Source organism: Gossypium hirsutum, chromosome D10 (genome assembly GCF_007990345.1).
Source record: "Gossypium hirsutum isolate 1008001.06 chromosome D10, Gossypium_hirsutum_v2.1, whole genome shotgun sequence".
Lineage (NCBI taxonomy): Eukaryota > Viridiplantae > Streptophyta > Magnoliopsida > Malvales > Malvaceae > Gossypium > Gossypium hirsutum.
Window position 1 is genome coordinate 51,937,758 of NC_053446.1, and position 8,058 is coordinate 51,945,815.

Consider the following 8,058-nt stretch of genomic DNA (forward strand, 5'->3'; position numbering starts at 1 on the left):
GGACTCTATCATCGCCTATAAGTGGACTTTATCGCCACATATTGGATAAATGGATCTCCTTATAACACCTTACTTTTGGACTCAAAGAGCCCTATGCTTTCTCTGATATAAGTGTAGCACGAATACTCACACTCTCCAACACTCTCGACTTATAAAGCCTTGTGCTATCTTCGTTGAATGGAACTATGCTCAACATTCCCTTATCTCTCCAATGCTATATCCAAGCACAATACCCATCGCAATAATGAGGGTGATTACTCACAATCCTATGACATGCCAACTATATCCAATGGTTCCATAAGGTCACAATGCCAAAATATATCTTTAACAAATTCACAATATTCAGCATAATAAAGCTCGCAATTAAGAAGAGCTCGCACATTATAACACAGTTCACAATTCAAAATTCACAAATAATATAACTTTCATGCAACAAATATTGCACACATAACACAGTTCACATATCATTGATGACATAGCTCACATAAATCATTGTTTGCATATTTTATATAGCATAGGGCAAGTAATAGCTTAGCTTACAAATAATACAAATCAAAATCTCACAATACATAGTTTTGCAAATTAATACAGTTTACCATATTAATACATATTACAAAATTAACACAGTTCACCAGAATGATATAATTCACCAAGTTAACTTGGTTCACAATATAACACATTACACAAATATAATTGGCTCGCACTATAGTTGAGCTCGCACCTAGCATTTCACGCTAATATAATTTTGCAGTAATCAGAGCTTGCATTATCATAGAGCTCATAATTCACATATTGGTTCGTGCATGCATATATGTACATTATCAATAAAATTTGCATGTTATAAGAGTTTACGTTATATTTTTTTATTAGTTCACAAGCATTATAAAACCCATATACGTATATATTATATAAAACATGACCCATATATGCTTATATATGATATATATAATCAATACCCATGCATATATATTATATATATAACATAACCCATGCATATATTTATTACATATATACACATATCTTTTTTAGTACATTAGCTCGCCTTTGATATTATGCTCTCTCACACATACACACGCAATAATTAAATGCACAATTCACACACACTTATCATGTTAAGTACATGGTTTACAGCTACGGCCAGCCTATTTTATTCCTATAACTACATGCACGTTTTAAATTCATGCATTTGGCTCATTAAAATCGCACAACATGCATACCCTACACTCAAACAAAATTGCAATGGCTTGCTTCAGGAGAAATCAAGGTTCGCATATTAATTAAGCAGGGTTTTTTCATATGTTACGTTAGCCTGCATACTGGAGTTTAAATGCAGTATATCAGGCCACTCACCTTAGGAACCATTGCTTCAACTACCATGCTCAAGTAAGTTTTAATTTTCCTATATCCATGCTTGTGGAGACTCCCAAATGAATTGGTACTTTTCATACACATCAATCACATTACCAAGACATTACTAATTGCAAAAAACAACATTAAATCATTCAAAAATCGTAGATCAAAGCCTTTTAACCTCTATATCGAAAACTTAACTAGTTTTGCCAAAATAGGCGTTTAACCACTCAAATCTCACTTCTAAGCTTAGATTTCAAATTCATGCATCCTAAATATATTCTAATTACAAATCCAAACCATCAATTTCATCCAATTTCACCGATCTAATTTTTCCCAAAAAATCAAGCTTATGTGATCTTTTAAAAGGGGAACAACATTCAATTTGCTTTAATTCCTTACGAATTTGTTAAATTAAGATTAAATACCTTCTAATTAGATCAAAATGAGTTAGAAATGACTTAAAAACTAAAGCATCGCCAAGAAACACGAGATCCACCATTTTCAAGCCAAAAATCAACTCATTTTGTCGAAATATGAGGTTTCCTAACTGATTTTTGTTCCTAAACCTTTAATTTTATCCTAGTATTACAAATATAAACCTTTAATTTTATCTAATCTCATGAATTTAAAATTTCCAAAAAATTAAGCTTGTATGAACACACAAAAGAGGGAACTCAAAATTCATTAAAATTGGATACGGATCTATCAAATTGAGTTCAAATGTCTTCTATTTAGTTCATAATAGATTAGAAATCAATAAAAAAATACTAGGTTTACTCATTATTTCGGATTTCACCATTATTGAACCAAAATTTGATTAAAAAGCTTTAAATCTTAAAAACACTAAACACACTCATTAAATTGCGAATTAGAAAAACTACAACCTTAATCTAGTCATAATAAGTCAAGACATTACCTCAATTTGAAGAAGACAACAAGTTGTGGAGTTAATTCAAAGCTAAACGTGAGAAGAATAACGTCGAAATTGACGAGGATTTACTTATTTTTCTTTAAAATTGGAAGGTGTTGAGGTGTTTGGATAGCTCAATTTAATTAAGTGTTGAATTTGAATTATAAAAACAAGCGTTAATCGATTTGATTGTTAACATATGCTAGTGTGGTTGGCAAGAGCAATGAAAAGATAACACATGGCATACTATGAGGATAAGTATGTTAACAAGGCAAGCCAAATGAGTATATATTTTAAAAAAAAAATCCTAAAATGAAATTGAACACCCTTAGGAAGACTTGGACTTATCTAGAAAGTTTTTTTTAATTGAATATACATATATAAAGTATGTTGAAATATAAAATTCTAATATTTTGTTTCATACAATACCTTTAGTTTCCTTCTAGAAAAGGAATAACACCAAATAGACGGTCTATTATGTATTGTTTTGTTCATATTTGTATTCACACAAAGAATTCTGATTTTATGGATTCGATTTTGTGAAAATTGTAATGAAGTTAATTTAAAATAAGGGTTACCAAATCATTATTTTTCAAACAAGAAATTGGATCGAGGTTTATATATTGAATTGTTTTTGACGTTCGAGAGCAGTGAATTTGAATTATTATTTCTCAATATGATTTTAAATGAAGTAAATTATTAATACTAAATATGGATAGAATTATAGGACTAGTCGATGCTTCATGTTCAGCATCCTGGATCAGCCAACTTACTACTTTTCATCAATTCCTATAACAGTTAATACTTATATGAGCATTTTCCTTTCTATATATATATATATAAATAAAGTCAAAAATTGGGAATTTCCTTAGACATATCTGGATGCTCTTTTTGACTAATAACAATATATATATAAATCCAATCAAAAATTGAAATAATCAAGTTCTTAATCTTCAAGCTCAGTCTATAAATAATATACCAGTTTTCTAGCTTCCCACACATCAAAACACTCACTCACTCATCCATTTCTTCTTCTCTTCTTTCAGCACAAAGAAAAGACTTGAAATAGTTTTAGAATTATGGGTGTTGTAACTTATGAATTTGAGGTAACCTCCCTAGTCGCCCCGACCAGGCTTTTCAAAGCCTTTGTTCTTGAAGGTGCCAAGGTTTACCCCAAGGCTGCCCCTCATGCAATTAAGAGTGTTGAGCTCGAAGGTGATGGTAAGCTAGGAAGTATTGTAAAGATCAATTTTGTTGAAGGTTAGTTACTTCTTTAATTTTCACTTTTTTTTTGTATGTGCTTGATACGAGTATGTCGGATAACAAGTATTTTATTTCCTTAGGTCTTCCATTCCAATATATGAAGCACATGATTGGCGGACATGATGAAAGCAATTTGTCATACAGTTACAGTTTGATCGAAGGTGGACCTCTCGGGACAAGCTTGAGAAAATTAGCTATGAGAACCAATTTGTGGCTGATGCAAGTGGAGGAAGTGTTTGCAAAAGCTCGATCAAATTTTACACCATTGGCGACTATGTAATCACTGAAGATGAAATCAAGGCTCTCATTCAAAGGAGTGAGGTAGTTTACAAGGCTATTGAAGCTTACCTCTTGGCTAACACTGATGCTTGCAATTAAGATATTAATTTGTTTTTCCATTGTTATATTAATAAGACTGGTGGTCTTCAGGATTTGATCATCTTTATTTTTATTATACTCAAAGAGTTTGAGTTGTATTATGTTTGATATATATAATGAAATAAAATAAATATATAAGCTTACAAAAATAATTGGGTTTTACCGCATTTATATTTCGCAAAGACTACAAATTTTCTTTCATATATTCTTTGTGTTTGCAAATTCTCAATCTCAACAAAGTTTGTTTTTTAGATAATTGAATTTTTATTTTAAGTTCAAAAGAAAGCATAAAAACTGCTACAGTGTAATCATGGTGTAGCCATATGTTTTCAATTTTGACGTATACCCCACAATCTACAAATAGAATTAATTGCGTCACTATGTATAATATTTACATTACAAGTCGTGAAAATCATTAGTTGACTGGTTTGATCGTTAGTAATGTTAATGTGGTTGATGGCAGCACGAGTAGATGACACCAGACAGGATGTGGGAGGAATGATAATTTGGCATGATGCAAAAAAATACTTTTTTTAAAAAAATAATTACATCTGGAATGCGCGTGGAGAAAAGGTTGTCTAGATTCATTCTAAATGAGTGAAAAGTTATAAAAAATAAAAAAATAAAAAAATATATTAATAATTATTTAAAAATTCTAAAAAATTAAGAAATTAAAAAAATAAAGTTATTGATAATTTATAAAGATTATAAAATTAATAAAAATGAACATTTAGGATGAACCTAAACAAAGAGTTGTTTAGTTTCAAATGAGCTAGGACAACCATCTTTCTTGTTCATTAATAAAAATTAAAGTTGGCAATTCTTGTTCATTAAGGAACATTTCTTGTGAGTGCATTCAATGAAAAATCAAAGTGTGTTACTTGGTTAATATTCTAAGTTTTCAAGGGAAAAATTTAGAGGAGAGTTGTCTAGATCTTAGTTACCAAAGTGAGGAGTCTAACCTGAGGAGTGTTAGAGGTTGAAATCACATGCTGTACATATTACTAAGCTAGTTGATTATATTTTGGGCAAGACCTCGCTGACATAATGAAATCAAACCCCTTAAACATATCGTATGTTCTTAACTTTTTTACCTAATTCATACTGAATGCCTCAATTCGCTTGTATTCAACATTGCTTGAATTCACTTGCAAAAGTATGGTTTAAAAACTTTCAATCCTAAATATTCAAAATCGTAAAATATTAAATTTTACTAACATAACCAAAACCTCATTAAATAAATTTGGACTTGCATCTTCTTAGGAAAAAGCAAAAGAAGAAATCATTAACTAAATTTGGTCTTTTTATTCTAGATATCTCAAGACAAAGTGGCTATTTCAACTATAATGCGACATTTTAAATGTGAATTTTCTCAAATCATACCTAACTTAAACCAATACCATATCATACCAATTCACACATATTTCATGTAACACCCCAAATTGGGTCTAAAAGTTATGACCGAATCTAGCAATGTCACATTGTAACACCCCTTACCCGTATTCGACGCCGGAATAGGGTACGAGAAATTACCAAAACACATACACTTATAAACATGTTAAACCGAGTTATAAAATTTCATTCAAATTTAAACTCTTTAAATTTTTAACACGCTTTTATAAATCTTCACGTTATAACTTCAAAATACTATATTTGTAACAAATAGGGCTTTTGAGACCCAATACATACTTATGCAAAATACTTCATTTCCATTTCATTTAATTCACGATTCTCATGTTCACGATTCAATTCAATTTCTCAATCCAATATACATTTCAATACCACAATAATTAATTTAATTCAAATCATATCATTTGCAATTTCCATTTAATTCACGTACAATTCAATTTCATTAAGTTCAATACTAATACATATTTATCGTTTAACTTAACGACCCCTTTTTGCATCATTTTATACTTCAAGCATGAACCTAGTATTTCATTTCCTTTCCACTCCCGTTTCCTATGCATATCACACAAGATATAAACATTACACTCAACCATAGTCGCAAGCTAGTCTTTTTGAAGACTAACACATGATAAACCACTTTAATAAAGATTACAAACTTTAAACCTTACCACCCTTTTATGATCACAAGCATGTTTCCATCTAGACATTTATCATCTCAATGCATAATTTTATAAATTTAATGTGGCGTAATCCAGCCACAACTTGGCCAAAGCCTAAGCATACACACCAAACATGATAGCCAAATAAACATATAGTATAAGCATTATAAGCAAGGATAAGCACCACGTTTATTTATGTATCAAACTAATCAACATGAGTTAATTCATAAACCATTTATGACAGTGCTACATACCAAATCATATACCAAGTATGCCACATACACATACTATGAAACTTTATTTTCTCACATGAACTTTAACTATAACTAATAATGTACAATTATAAACATCATTTCTTTTTAATCATTTATCGATTATAATCGAGCATATGGCTAATTATACACAAATCATTCATATGTTCTTCCAATTTTCCTCCTCCTCCTCTCCATTCCACATCCTTAATGTGTATAACACAATTAAACAACATTAACTACAATTTCACTATTCACTCACATGTATATTCAAAGTTTTCTATTCAAGTCAGAGTCACTAAATTATTTTTACCTGTAGCTACAGAACTCTAAATTAAGATCTGTAAATTTTTCATGAAACTAGATTCATATATCTTCTTACTATAAAATTTTTAGAATTTTTGGTTTATCCAAATAGTACAGTTTGTTCATTAAAGTTTCCCCTATTTCACTGATTGACACTTCTGACCTCTCTTCACTAAAAATTAATTATCTCATTGTACAGAATTCAAATATTGTTTCCGTTTGTTTCTCTTGAAAATAGATTCACCAAGGATTATAAACATATAAATTTATCTCATAATTATTTTTTTTACAGTTTTTGAAAATTTTCCAAAGTCAAAACAGGGGATTCCAAACTCATTCTGACTCTGTCTAACTAAAATTCAAATATCTCAGAATTTATAATTCCTTTGTCTACACTATTATTTTTATATGAAAAAAATACTCAATAAGCTTTAATACTATATCTAATCCACCCTCTAATTCATTTTCTACTATTCTTGGTGATTTTTCAAAATCACGTCACTACTGCTGTCTCAAAACTGATTCACTACCAATTTTTACTTTTTCATGATTTCTATGCATAATTTATCACCTAGACATTTATAACAACAAACACCTTCATACTTAGTCATTTTAATAGCTATTCATCATCAAATATTTACATATAATCTTTTGGTCATAATTTAAGAGTATACAATCGAAATGACTAAGTCCCTATACATGCCATAGCTCGAAACATTTATCGTCTTAAAATACCGAGTTGTGGTGATTGATAGTGTGAACACTCTCTGACGTCTTCAAGATCCCGACTATGCTTGATAATACTATATGAAAGAAAAAGAAATAAAAGAAGTAAGTATAAAGCTTAGTAAGTTTACAAGTAAATAAATAACAACATTTAACACAAATAATGATATGTAAGTATCATGTTCTTAAATTTCCTCTTTACTTACTCTCATTTACTTGTTTATTTACTTACCTATTTAGATAACTTAAGATTACAACTTTCTCTTCTCTTGCTGAAATATTGGTTCTCACTGATATCATAACATATTCTTAACTCTTATAACTCACCTGCAGTTGCTAATTATACTTTTACTTGAACTTCCATAGAACATAATCTGTTTTCTAGCCCGTCGAGCCACATTGGAATAATAAGGATACTTGGGTCTCATGTCTGATAATAACATGCCAAAGCGATGTCCCAAACATGGTCTTACATGGGATGTTTCCTTTACTGCCAATGTCATATCCCAGATATGGTCTTACATAGGAGTTCTCATATTGGTGCCCATGCAATGTCCCAAACATGGTCTTATGGGGGACCTCTCATCTCGGTGCCAACGCCATGTCCCAGACATGGTCTTACATAGGAGTTCTCATATTGGTGCCCATGCAATGTCCCAAACATGGTCTTATGCGGGACCTCTCATCTCGGTGCCAACGCCATGTCCCAGACATGGTCTTACATGGGACCTCTTATCTCAGTGCCAACGCCATGTCCCAGACATGGTATTATATGGGACCTCTTTACCCAAATGTCATGACA

General features: G+C 30.8%; 1 pseudogene; it reads left to right on the forward strand.

Moving 5' to 3' along the window:
* The first annotated feature begins 3,283 nt into the window (after nt 1-3,283).
* LOC107915930 (major pollen allergen Bet v 1-F/I-like) lies at nt 3,284-4,034 on the forward strand (annotated as a pseudogene).
* The last annotated feature ends 4,024 nt before the right edge of the window (nt 4,035-8,058 follow it).